This window comes from Oncorhynchus kisutch, linkage group LG17 (genome assembly GCF_002021735.2).
Source record: "Oncorhynchus kisutch isolate 150728-3 linkage group LG17, Okis_V2, whole genome shotgun sequence".
Classification (NCBI taxonomy): domain Eukaryota; kingdom Metazoa; phylum Chordata; class Actinopteri; order Salmoniformes; family Salmonidae; genus Oncorhynchus; species Oncorhynchus kisutch.
The window spans coordinates 36,697,798-36,712,204 of NC_034190.2; positions in this window are offsets into that span (position 1 = coordinate 36,697,798).

A 14,407-nucleotide genomic window follows, 5' to 3' on the forward strand; every position below is an offset into this window, starting at 1 on the left:
CTATAGGTTATGGAAGGATCACATAATTCCATCCAGGTCATCAAGAGGGATCAGCCACTGAATTATACAAACATTCCATAACTCCAGGTGGCAGTAAATCGGCAACCTTGGCTTTATACCTTTTCAAACAACACACTCCAGGTGGCACCCTTTCAGTTTGTTTACCAACTCATAGAAGTAAATGGACTACTTCAAAATGGAGATGGCCTCATTGGCACCACCCATGCTCTCACAGACACCATAATGGGTTAGATACAATGTTGCAACCTCTAAATATCTCTATGGGATTGACACACTTACAGCATGGGTCTACCCGGCTCCCAACAAGTTATTTACATTTTCTTTTATTTAACTAGGCAAGTCAAGGGGCAGTATTTTCACCTCCGGATGAAAAGCGTGCCCAAAGTAAACTGCCTGTTGCTCAGGCCCAGAAGCTAGGATATGCATGTAATTGGTAGATTTGGATAGAAACCACTCTAATACTCTAACAATGATATGGCAGGCCAAACCCCGAGGACAAACCATCCAGGAATTTTTTGGGGGGTCATAGGATTTCCATTTTTGGATACCCTTATTATTAGGAACCTGGTTGCAGTTCCTATGGCCTCCACTAGAAAGTCTTTAGAAATTGTTTGATGTTTTTCTTTTGAGAAATTAAGAAGTGTCACTCCAGGTGGACTCTACTGTTTTGGTGCGCGTGAACTGGAGCGTGCGTCACATTGTTTTTATCCGGTATTAGAAACAATTTATTCCATCTTAAATTTGATTGATTATTTACATTTTAGGGTACCTGAGGTTGGATTAGGAACATTGTTTGAAATGTTTGGACCAAGTTTACAGGTAACTTATTAGATACTTTGTAGGCATGTTGGGCGAGTTGAAACCGGTGTATTTCTGAATCAAACGCGCCAAATAAATTGACATTTTGGGGACATAAAGAAGGACATTATCGAACAAAAGGACCATTTGTAATGTTTCTGGGACATTTTGGAGTGCCAACAGAAGAAGATCTTCAAAGGTAAGGCATTAATTATATCTCTATTTCTGACTTTTGTGGCGCAGCTGCCTGGTTGAAATATGATTTTCATGTGTTTGAATGCGGGGCGCTGTCGTCAGATGATTGCATGGTTTGCTTTCGCCCGTAAAGCCTTTTTGAAATCTGACACAGCGGCTGGATTAACAAGAAGTTAAGCTTTATTTTGATGTATAACACATATATATATTTTTTGAATTTGGTATTTTTGAATTTCGCACTCTGCATTTTCACCGGATGTTGGCCAGGTGGGACGCTACCGTCCCACAATAATTTTGTAAGAACAAATTCTTATTTACAATGACAGCCTACCAGAGAACAGTGGGTTAACTGCCTTGTTCAGGGGTGCAAGGCACAACAGATTTTGACCTTGTCAGCACAGGGTTTCGATCCAGCAACCTTTCGGTTACTGGCCCAATGCTCTAACCACTAGGCTACCTGCCACTCCAATGATAACATGATGCCATCATCGATTCAGTCGGGTAGGTCAGTACTGGGCACAGTCAGTGGGGGCATGACGAGCAAAGAACAGGGGTGGAAATCTACATTGTCCAAAAAGTAAAATAAAAGATGTTGGCGTCTCCCAAAAAGTTTGCAACAATAACTTTTTTTCAATACATAAGTGGTCTTATTTATTAAAAAGTTGTTGCAGTGTTTTTGGGAAATGGCATCATCTTATCCTTTTCTTGGATGACATGACTTTACCCAGATGAGTACACCAGTACACCACTTAAAGCCTTTCTGTAGCGCTGGCATATCTAAACCCAGGGGGAGTGTGTATGAACAAGGGATTTTGTTTGGTGTTAATAAGTGTATGAATATAATAATAGAAGTGCATTTGTTGGATTGGGTATTTTTGAGGATTGCTTACTACATGTTAGAGAGAGATTATTTTTGTGTGTGGGTTGTTGAAATACGCATGTTGCAGGAGTGAGACAGGGACCACGTTTCGAAGTCCTTTTATGTGTGTTACGCCTCCATGTACCCTGGTCACTTTAATAATGTTTACATAATGTTTTACCCACTTTAACTGTATATAGTGTATTCTAGCCATGGCCCATCCTATATAACTACTACTGTACACACCTTCTCTATCTATACACTGTCTTTACACACCATTATGTGTATACACACAGATAAATACATATTGTATATAGGTATGTATATTTATAAACACAGCAAAAAAAGAAGCAGCCCTTTTTCAGGACCCCTGTCTTTCAAAGATCTTTTTTTTTTAATCCAAAAAACTTCACAGATCTTCATTGTAAAGCATGCTTCCCATGCTTGTTCAATGAACCATAAACAATTAATGGATATGCACCTGTGGAAAGGTTGTTAAGACACTAACAGCTTACAGACGGTAGGCAATTAAAGACAGTTATGAAAACTTAGGACACTAGGGGATTTTCTACTCACTGAAAAACACCAAAAGAAAGATGCCCAGTGTCCCTACTCATCTGCGTGAATATGCCTTAGGCATACTGCAAGGAGGCATGAGGACTGCAGATGTGGCCAGGGCAATAAATTGCAATGTCCGTACTGTGAGACGCCTAAGACTTTGCTACAGGGAGACAGGATGGACAGCTGATCGTCCTCGCAGTGGCAAACCACGTGTAACAACACCTGCACAGGATCGGTACATCCGAACATCACACCTGCGGAACAGGTACAGGATGGCAACAACAACTGCCCGAGTTACACCAGGAACGCACAATCCTTCCATCAGTGCTCAGACTGTCCGCAATAGGCTGAGAGAGGGTTGACTGAGGGCTTGTAGACCTGTTGTAGTAAGACAGGTCCTCACCAGACATCACCAGCAACAACGTCGCCTATGGGCACAAACCCACCGTCGCTGGACCAGACAGGACTGGCAAAAGGTGCTTTTCACTGACGTGTCGCGGTTTTGTCTCAGCAGGGGTGATGGTCGGATTTGCGTTTATCGTCGAAGGAATGAGCGTTACACCGAGGTCTGTACTCTGGAGCGGGATCGATTTGGAGGTGGAGTGTCAGTCATGGTTTAGGGTGGTGTTTCACAGCATCATTGGACTGAGCTTGTCATTGCATGCAATCTCAACGCTGTGCATTACAGGGAAGAAATCCTCCCCCCTCATGTGGTACCCTTCCTGCAGGCTCATCCTGACATGACCCTCCAGCATGACAATGCCACCAGCCAAACTGCTCGTTGTGTGTGAGTTCCTGCAAGACAGTAATGTCAGTGGACTGCCATGGCCAGCAAAGAGCCCGGATCTCAATCCCATTGAGCATGTCTGGGACCTGTTGGTTCGGAGGGTGAGGGTAACTGGCAAATCTGGTGCAGTCGATGAGGAGGAGATGCACTGCAGCTGGTGGCCACATCAGATACTGATTGTTACTTTTGTTTTTGACCCCCCCCCCCCCCTTTGTTCAGGGATACATTATTCCATTTGTGTTAATCACATGTCTGTGGAACTTGTTCAGTTTATGTCTCAGTTGTTAAATCTTGTTATGTTCATACAAATATGTACACATGTTAAATTAGCTGAAAATAAACACAGTTGACAGTGAGCGGACGTTTATTTTTTTGCTGAGTTTATATATACAGTTGAAGTTGGAAGTTTACATACACCTTAGCCAACTACATTTAAAATCCGTTTTTCACAATTCCTGACATTTAATCCAAATAAAAATTCCCTGTGTAAGGTCAGTTAGGATCACCACTTTATTTTTAAAATGTGAAATGTCAGAATAATAGTAGAGAGAATGATTTATTTGAGCTTTTATTTCTTTCATCACATTCCCGGTAGGTGAGAAGTTTACATAAACAAAAGGCTAAGCTGTGTTTCGCTATATTTCACTTGTGATTTCACGAATATGAATATTTTCTAGTAAGATTATTTGACCGTTGTGCTATGCTATTTAGTGTAGTTGATGACAATTATCCAGGATCTGGGATGGGTGGTTCCAACTGATGCCATGAGATGTTGCTTCAAAATATCCACTTATTTTTTCTCCTCATGATGCCATCTATTTTGTGAAGTGCACCAGTCCCTCCTGCAGAAAAGCACCCTCACAACATGATGCTGCCACCCGCGTGCTTCGCGGTTGGGATGGTGATCTTCGGCTTACAAGCCTCCCCCTTTTTCCTCCAAACATAATGATGGTCATTATGGCCAAACAGTTCTGTTTTTGTATTTTTTTTAAATGTCCTTTTTGAATATTTCTAAAAAAAAGTACAATCTTTGTCCATATGTGCTGTTGCAAACCATAATCTGGCTTTTTAATGGTGGTTTTGGAGCAGTGGCTTCTTCCTTGCTGATCAGCAATTATTTTTCTGTGGTCTTGGCTGATTTCTTTGGATATTCCCATAATGTCAAGCAAAGAGGCACTGAGTTTGAAGGTAGGCCTTGAAAACTGTCACGCCCTGACCATAGAGATCCCTTGGTTTTCTATGGTGTAGTAGGTCAGGGCGTGACTAGGGGGTGTTCTAGTTCAATATTTCTATGTTGGTGTTTTGTATGGTTCCCAATTAGAAGCAGCTGGTAATCATTGCCTCTAATTGGGGATCATATTTAGGTAGCCATTTTTCCCACCTGTGGTTGTGGGATATTGTTTTGTGCATATGCACCACTACTTTCACGTTTCTTTGTTGGTTTATTGTTTTTTGTTTAAATTTTCACCGTAATAAAGATGTGGAACTTCAATCACGCTGACAAATACATTCACAGGTACACCTCCAGTTGACTCAAATTATGTCAATTAGAAGCTTCTATTTTCCAAGCTGTTTAAAGGTACAGTCAACCTAGTGGATGTAAACTTCTGACCCACTGGAATTGTGATACAGTGAAATAATCTGTCTGTGACATGCACAAAGCAGATTTCCTAACCGACTTGCCAAAACTATAGTTTGCTAACAAGATGTGTGTGGAGTGGTTGAAAAAGGAGTTTTAATGACTGCAACCTAAGTGTATGTAAACTTACGACTTCAACTGTATGTATATGTAACAAGTACTTTGGAAATGTATGGAGTAAAAAGTACCTTATTTTCATTAGGAATGTAGTGAAGTTAAAGTAAAAGTTGTCAAAAATTAAAATAGTGAAGTGAAGTGCAGATACCAAAAAAAATACTTAAGTAGTACTTTAAAATATTTTTACTGAAGTACTTTACACCACTGCCTGGAAAGTGCATACCCTCACACACTAAAACAAACATAACCCAACAAATAACACACACCATTGAGGCAGTCAATTAAATGCCAGTTGACAGAGACTTGGCAGAGATCCAGGGACATTTTTCTGGCAGTGATGTCATGTCTTGTAATTTCCCAAATTTCAGCAGAGGTTTGTATTGGGCAAACAAAAATAGCAACAAACAACAAAGACATTAAGATAAGACAAACTGTCCCAACAAATGTTTTTAAAATTAAATTATGAAGCCTGTTCCTGGATATCAAGCATTTATGAACAAACACAATATACTATCTCTCTCCCTCTCTCAGCAGGATTTTGCAGTATTACATTTGTGTATGATGCTTTTGTTCCAGGATCCTGTTGTGCAACACAGTAGAGGTGGACAGATCTGAGTTAGCAACATTATCTTTCCTGTGGTGTTGTTTCATCCTGTGTCCTGACAGCACTCACCTATCTGTGTCCTCAGGGGTTGGCTATCCGTCCTCACCTCAGGCCCAAACACACTGGCCCATCCTGCTCGGAAGTCTCTCCACCCTGTCTGTCTCCTTTCATTCCAGAACTACAACACCCCCACATTAGCCATACCTTAGAGGGCAGGATGACAGACATGCGTCAACATGGTAGACGTGACAGGAGCATCACACAGATTATGCACGCATAGATTTGTATAGAAGTACATACATGCCTGGACACACTCTCGTATAATAAATACCTACACACTCTCTTGAATGCACAGACACAATCGTATATGTATACACTTACTGTGCACTATGCAGACACACTTCACAAGAATGGGAGAGGATAATACAGTACATCCTTTCATAGACCATAGTGTTGTTATTGATGCAGTATGTGTCATGATTAACATGATAAAAGAGAACAGATTCAGATTTTTTTTTTTTAAGTCACCTGACTATTAGACATTCAGCAAGTCATACCCAAAAGGAAATGATGTCGCCAATCAACCTTTATCCCGATTCACAACTCCCCATTCTGCTAGACAATTTTTCTAATAACACAACACAATCTGGTTATAAAAAAAAAAGTTGATGTCAACAATCCACCGTCACAGTTTCACTGCCAAATGATACAAATACATTAGGTGATAAGCGCATGATTTCTTTACATTATTACGTTTCTGGCGCAGATCACTTTTCTGAGGTGACTCATATTTGCCATCTACTGTGCTTTGTATTGAAATAGTCTGATGATGCCTAATTCCGTTTGTATGGCTTTTAGAGAGAGTGAATCACTCTTGTTGTTTAACTTGGAGATTGGAGGGATTTCTGACAGTGCCTCATCAACCCCCTCATCAACCCCCTCCCCCCCAATGGAGCAGGTGTTCTGGACTACCCTGACTCTAGCAGACAGATAGATAGCCTCTCCTCAGGGTGTGTGGAGGAACTACAGAGGCAAGCCACTGACCAAACACCACCACACACAACACATCACACACAACAACCCTGGGTGGTCCTCTCAACACTGGTAAAACATGAAGTGTTTTTAGAGAAATTAGCCTGTCAAGCAGACTGATTGCTTCACTGTTTTTGTGGTCATAAACAACTGCTGCTACTACTACTTTTCAATAGTAGACTATTAGTGATATGCTTGTTTTTCATGTGTCTAAGGCTTGAGGTCTGTGTTGCATGCTTCCATATGATTTTGTGAAACAGAAACATTGTTTGTGAAGCACAAAAAAGCATACAAGATACAGTCAAAAACAAGATGCTGTAAACAGTCGAACAAAGATGCTGTAAACTTTCATGAACAAGATGTTGTAAACAGTTCAACTTTTGGAGTAACATCATTTGAGTCATAAAAGTGCATACTTTACACAAACTCTTTTTCAGCTTAGTGTGAATTTGAGGCTGTGAGCCTCCTCAATGTACTGTTATTTCTCTATTGCGGTTTCATATATTAATTGACTGAGGAATAAAAGGGTTTTTGTGTAAACAGACATTTGTTGTGATATGGCGCAGCCGTAGCGCATCATGGATTAGCCCTAAAGTTGCAGAGAACAAAAACAGGTTTTGAGTTTCAGACGTTTTAATCTGTCTAATCCATAAAGCTGAAAATGACTTGGAGAAGGAGGGAGGGAGGGAGGGGTGAGGGAAGATAATCATTCAGTCATACAGAAGGCTAATTCTGGTCTAATTAGTGTTGCAGTGAAAAGCAAGACTGTGTCCCAAAATGGCACCCTATTTCCTATATAGTGCATTACTTTTGACCAGGGCCCATAGGGAATACACTCTTAGAAAAAAAGGTGCTATCTAGGACCTAAAATCGTTATTCAGCTGTCCCGATAGGAGAAACCTTTGAAGAACCCTTTTTGGTTCCAAGTAGAACCCTTCTGGGTTCCATGTAAAACACTTTACACAGAGGGTTCTCAATGGAACCCAAAATAGGTTCTACCTGTGAACAACAAGGGTTATGCCTGGAACAAAAAAGGATTATCCTATGGGGACAGCCGTAGAACCCTTTTGGAACCCCTTTTTCACAGAGGGTACCATTTGGGACACAGCCCCAGACAAGGGACTCTTGAAATTATGGAACATGAACCTTTTTGCATCAGTAATGCCCATTTATAAATGTAGATGGCAGGGATTGACAGAAAATACAGAACATTTCAAGTACACTTATCTTTTCCATGTAAGAAAACAAAGATTGAACCCCAAAAAAGAGGACGATGAGCATGATGATGATGATGATGATAAGTATGAACTGTTAAATGCAATGATATGATACATCAGTGGAGATAAATATGAGAGCAATGAATCTGACGAATGGTGATGATGATGACAACAAGACTTGGGACTTAAGCACTTAGGACAGCAGCATCTCCTATCCATTACCTTACCACCATACTGTAACTCTGTGAGCTGATTGATCGATCAGTCAGCACGCATGCAGCCCTACCTGGCCTGCTCTAACTAAAGTGTGGTGTGGCTGGGTTTAGTGGGGAGGAAAGCAGACCAGGCCACAGACAGATGGGTGGTAATGAAAGCAGCCAGAGCCAGACAGGCCGATGAGACAGTGGTCCTCCCTCCCTCCGTGCATATGGGTTAATGGACTAACACATACAGTCAGGTAGCCTACCAATTTGCACTGGGATTAGCCAGTCAGATTATAGAGAAGCCCCGAGACTGCCCCAGTGTACAGTGCACAGTGTGCAGACAGCCTGAGAGGGAGAGGACTTGGTGGTGGCTGGAACTGTACTTGCTCTCTGTTCACTGCCAAATTAAGGGATGATGTGGAGACCTTGTTATGGCACTTGAAAAAGACACACATAGATAAAGAGAGAGGGACAGAAAGAGCTCAGAGCATATATGATGCGTTCACTCATTACATTGTCAGGTAATTGCAGAACTCAAACACACACACTGTGAGGGGAGCATTGTGATCAACCCCCTCCTCAACAGATGGTGTAGGAGGATGAGGGACTGACAAGCGATAATCTGTGATTACATATTATATAGAATATTTTGATTATCATTGTGGTTGTAAATTCAAAAGCGGATGTACCTCACAAACCTTTCCATTGGTGATCATCTGCTTAGTAGTCAAAGCTAATATGTTTGGCTCAGAAATGCTAGATTTGAAGCCATATTACAATTGAGCGTGGTGCTTTTATGAACTGCTCATATACAAATTGACAATGTGCAGATTTGTAGCCTTTAGAGATCATATAAAGTCAGGCTTGGGAGTATTTATGAATGTGTTTACATCTGGTTAGGCTTATTGTTACATTTCATGGACATTGGCAGACATGCCATACATTAGATGTCCATTACTACAACAGAAGGTACATTTATTATTCCTTACCTTACTGCTATGATAATTCTGTTTTTCTCTTCAATACAACGTTCTGCCTTTTTTGTACCAAAAGCTTGATTTGAATGATATGTCTCACCTCCTTTTCACATCATCTCACTCATGACTGCCACGGAATACACACCTGAAATAATTCATGACATTTTACCACACTATCAAAAATGTTCCCATATTCTCATACATTTCTATTCCTGTCAAATCACAAAATCAATCGAAACACCACTAAAATGTTATTATACGCGAAGTATTAGCCATCTCCTCCCTCTTCTTGCATTACATGAAATACGCCGGTCAAATTCCCATGTATTATGAATCAGTTGTAATAGATGGGATGAGGAGGGAGTGGTGGTGGTGGCAATATACCAGATATACAGTCGTGTTATCATATTTCTTTTCCATCCCCACGGCAGAGCACACGTAGGGCCTAGAGGGACAGTTAAAGACTAGCAGGATTAAAGACAATTAGGGGGTTGATTGTTGTCAGAAAGGAGAGCAAAAGCAGATTAAATATGGAGAATTAGGTCAAAGTGATGATGATGGATAGAAGAAGGCGGGAGTAGGAGGAGATGGGGGGGGGGGTCGAGGTTAGAGAAACCGATTGCGGTAACACTGAACTGAAGAGTGCCAAGAAATAAATGGAGAGAGAGAGAGATTTCCTGATAGAATGTACAAAATATAAAACAGTTAGAGACTGTCATTTCCCAAAATGTGAAACCCTTTTCCAGGTTTCAAAGACCTCTCTGATGAGAGTAGACTACCCGCCCTGTTGGGGGAGGACGCAGAGAGCTGTGGGTTGGCAGTGCACTACATTGCTGCCTGCCATAAGAAGAGGGTCAGATGAGGGCCATGTCCTCTACTGTATGCTTATTGTTATTGTTCATTGTATGGTTATTTTGACCCTTGGTTATTGTTGTTACTGTTGCCAGTTGACAATTTTGATTCTTACTATTTCATATTGTAAATTGGCAATATGTACATTGTTATGTAATGTGAGAGAGAGAGAGAGAGAGAGAGAGAGAGAGAGAGAGGCTATAATGGGACTAAGAGATATGTTATTGCCTAGTGATGTGTGAGTCAGGTAACCTCATCCACTGTACTTCTCCTGCTTTGCTCTCTGGGCGTGTCTGTCTGGGTTTTTTCCACTGTCTAGACACCACTGAATCAGCATAGGATGTTCTATTTGTTTTTACTCCACTCTTCCTCCTCCTCCTCTCATTCTTTTTCCCCTCTCGCTACCAGCGTAATTAGCAGACACTTTTATTGATCCGTGGGATTTGGGCCCAAATCCTCCATGTCTGGTAGACGGATCTGTGGCAAAGTCGCTCTGGGGGGTTTTGGTGGGCGCCCCTGTAGACGAGCCCACCTGTTAACCCCTAGCCCACGCAGACAGTGTAACAACCCTCATGCACTATTGAGGGGGTATTTTGGAGGTGGTACGTATGTGGCATGTGGATAAAGCCTGTATATGTCGATTGGGGAATTGAGCATGTTTTCTAATTAGTGTGGGGATAAGCTACAACTGTCATGATGACAAATCTTCCCAAAAATCGATTATAATGTGGATCTATAGTCAAATTAAAAAGCTAGCTTGTCCCAACTTAAAAATAAAATTGCTATCATGAGTTAGTAAGTGCTGGCCCCAGCTAACACAAAACAAATAGTTTCGTCAACATAGCAAAAAAACTGAAGTTAAGGAGCTTGTATTAGCATGTGCATGCTCCAGCTAACCAAAACAGAATAAACATAGTAAAAACAAGGAAAGTTAGCTAGACTGAGCATGCTAGTTACATTAAACGCAAATGTAATGGTTCACATCAATAAAGAATTAAAGTTAGATAGCAAGTTACCGTGTGCTTGCCTAAGCTACCAAAAATCTAGGCCTAATGGTTTTCAAATCGTGAAGTTTGTTAACTCGTGTTGGTAGTGTGTGCTAGCCAGCTAACAAAAAAAGCTACAGTAGCAAGCGTGAGCTAACCCCAGTCCAGGGCACAGACAGCATGCAACATCCCCTGCCACTACTTCCAATGTACTGAAATAATTATTAGAGAGTTCAGAGAATTTTACATCTCTGATAGATTCACAGCCTCAAAATCAGATCGTTCAGACTTTAGCTCAGTCTCTTTGAAGATATTCCCTTTAAAAGCTGGTTTACACCTCTCTTCTCAGAAGTATCCCACAAGGCAGTCAGTAGCGTGATATACTGTACATACAGGTACAGGTGCTGGTAGAAGTTCCTGAATAAAAACAGGAGATATTCATTATCTACCTGTATGAGTTTAGTCTGGGAGCCTGGAAGCCACAGTATCACAACGTTAGAGTTACGGGGCCCAGATTAAACAAAACACTTCTCACACAAGAAAGAAAATAAGAAGTTCATAAGATAGTTCGTTAGTGCAATTCCTCAACAACATCCTAAGATTTTCTTATTTTTCTTACGAACTTCTCAAATATCTTCTTACAAAATCTTCTTAAGATGTGTGTTGCCAAGCAACCGTTTTAGCTAGTTATCTAGCTAGCAATGTCAATCATGTTAGCATATTTCTTAACAGGATTACTGTTCTAAAACATGTTATTGCGTTTTAAATAATTAATACGGAAACGTTCAGATTAAGTTTGTGAGTGAATTAAACATGTTCAATTGCTTTCATGAGCTTTTTCTCTCACTGCCCTGAGTTTAAGACAAGGGTTTAGCTATATTGGAATTAAGCACATTTCCAATAACTTCAAGAATCTAATTCCTTCTTCACTTTTTGCTTAAAGAGAAACATAAGAAATAGCACAAGAAAAATTCCAATAACCTTTTTAAGGAATAGCAACTTTGCTTAACATTCTTCTTAAATCTAGACCTGGCAGTTATGAAGAACTTTATTCTTAATTAAGAAGGTTTTGTGAATCTGGGCCCAGGTCTATTATAAATATGTAAGTGAATGAACTTGTGCCATGCTGTTTCCAACTACTGTAACTAAGCTCAGACAAAGAGATTTTAGCTATGCTACCACATGAATAGCATTTAGCTGTAGATGGGCAACATGAGTGATACTTACATCCCAATCACAGCTTTGCTATCGCAGACCATTGTTGTATTACTTGTAATTGTTTGCGGTGATAATGTCATTAGGTTATGCTAGCACAGGTGCACGGTCTTACAAATGTAGACAAGACAAGGATTCTGCAGATAGCAGTGCTGTATAGTTATTTGTGAAGCTACATACCTCCTAACAATTTCACAACAACTACCTTATACACACAAGTGTAAAGGAATAAATGAGAATATGTACATAAAAATATATGAATGAGTGACCGCCGAACGGCATAGGCAAGATGCAGTAGATGGTATAGAGTACAGAATATACATATGAGATGAGTAATGTAGGATATGTAAACATTATATAAAGTGGCATTGTTTAAAGTGGCTAGTGATACATTGATATGTAGGCTACGTGTGCCTTTTTTAAAATGTATATAGTTCTGTCCTTGAGCTGTTCATGTCTAATGATGTTCTGTATTACGTCATTCTGTATTATGTTTCATGTTTTGTGTGGACCCCAGGAAGAGTAGCTGCTGCTTTTGCAACAGCTAATGGGGATCCTAATAAAATACCAAATTCAAAACGTGGGCCGTTCTTACAGTATTCTCCCTGTACACCAAGTCAGAATCGTAGGATAAATAAAGAGAGTCTATAAGCAGACAATGAAAAGCTCTTACAATATTCTCTAAAACAGGCCACAGGCTACATGTGCACCACCAAGTCAGAATAGTAGGCTAAATTATGATGGGAAAAGGGAGCAAATTATTAGGGGGAGGGTTTGGACGGCCGGGATGTCCTTGTCCCATCATGCTCTAGTGACTCCTATGGCGGGCTGGGCGCATCCACTCTGACACGGTCGCCAGCTGTACAGTATTTCCTCCGAAACATTGGTGCGGCTGGCTTCCAGGTTAATCGAGCAGTGTGTCAAAAAGCAGTGCGGCTTGGCAGGGTCATGTTTCGGAGGACGCATGGCTCTCGATCTTCACCTCTCCCGAGTCCGTACTGGACTTGCAACGATGGGACAAGACTGTAACTACAAATTGGATATCACAAAAAAAAAAATATATATATATATATATATACTGCTCAAAAAAATTAAGGGAACACTAAAATAACACATCCTAGATCTGAATGAATGAAATATTCTTATTAAATACTTTTTTCTTTACATAGTTGAATGTGCTGACAACAAAATCACACAAAAATTATCAATGGAAATCAAATTTATCAACCCATGGAGGTTTGGATTTGGAGTCACACTCAAAATTAAAGTGGAAAACCACACTACAGGCTGATCCAACTTTGATGTAATGTCCTTAAAACAAGTCAAAATGAGGCTCAGTAGTGTGTGTGATCTCCACGTGCCTGTATGACCTCCCTACAATGCCTGGGCATGCTCCTGATGAGGTGGCAGATGGTCTCCTGAGGGAGACCTCCCAGACCTGGACTAAAGCATCCTCCAACTCCTGGATAGTCTGTGGTGCAACGTGGCGTCAGTGGATGGAGCGAGACATGATGTCCCAGATGTGCTCAGATGTGGCCTGCTGGAGGTCATTTTGCAGGGCTCTGGCAGTGCTCCTCCTGCTCCTCCTTGCACAAAGGCGGAGGTAGCGGTCCTGCTGCTGGGTTGTTGCCCTCCTACGGCCTCCTCCACGTCTCCTGATGTACTGGCCTGTCTCCTGGTAGCGCCTCCATGCTCTGGACACTATGCTGACAGACACAGCAAACCTTCTTGCCACAGCTCGCATTGATGTGCCATCCTGGATGAGCTGCACTACCTGAGCCAGTTGTGTGGGTTGTAGACTCCGTCTCATGCTACCACTAGAGTGAAAGCACCGCCAGCATTCAAAAGTGACCAAAACATCAGCCAGGAAGCATAGGAACTGAGAAGTGATCTGTGGTCCCCACCTGCAGAACCACTCCTTTATTGCGGGTGTCTTGCTAAATGCCTATAATTTCCGCCTGTTGTCTATTCCATTTGCACAACAGCATGTGAAATTTATTGTCAATCAGTGTTGCTTCCTAAGTGGACAGTTTGATTCCACAGAAGTGTGATTGACTTGGAGTTCCCTTTATTTTTTTGAGCAGTGTATATACTCTACCTGTCACGTTCTGACCATAGTTCTGTTAATGTATTCTTTGTTTTAGTATGGTAAGGGCGTGAGTTGGGGTGAGCAGTCTATGTTTGTTGTTCTATGTTGGTGTTTGTGTTCCGCCTAGTAGGGTTCTCAATCAGAGGCAGGTGTCGTTAGTTGTCTCTGATTGAGAATAATACTTAGGTAGCCTGGGTTTCACTTTTGGTTTGTGGGTGTTTGTTTCCGTGTGAGTGTTTTGCCCACACGGTACTG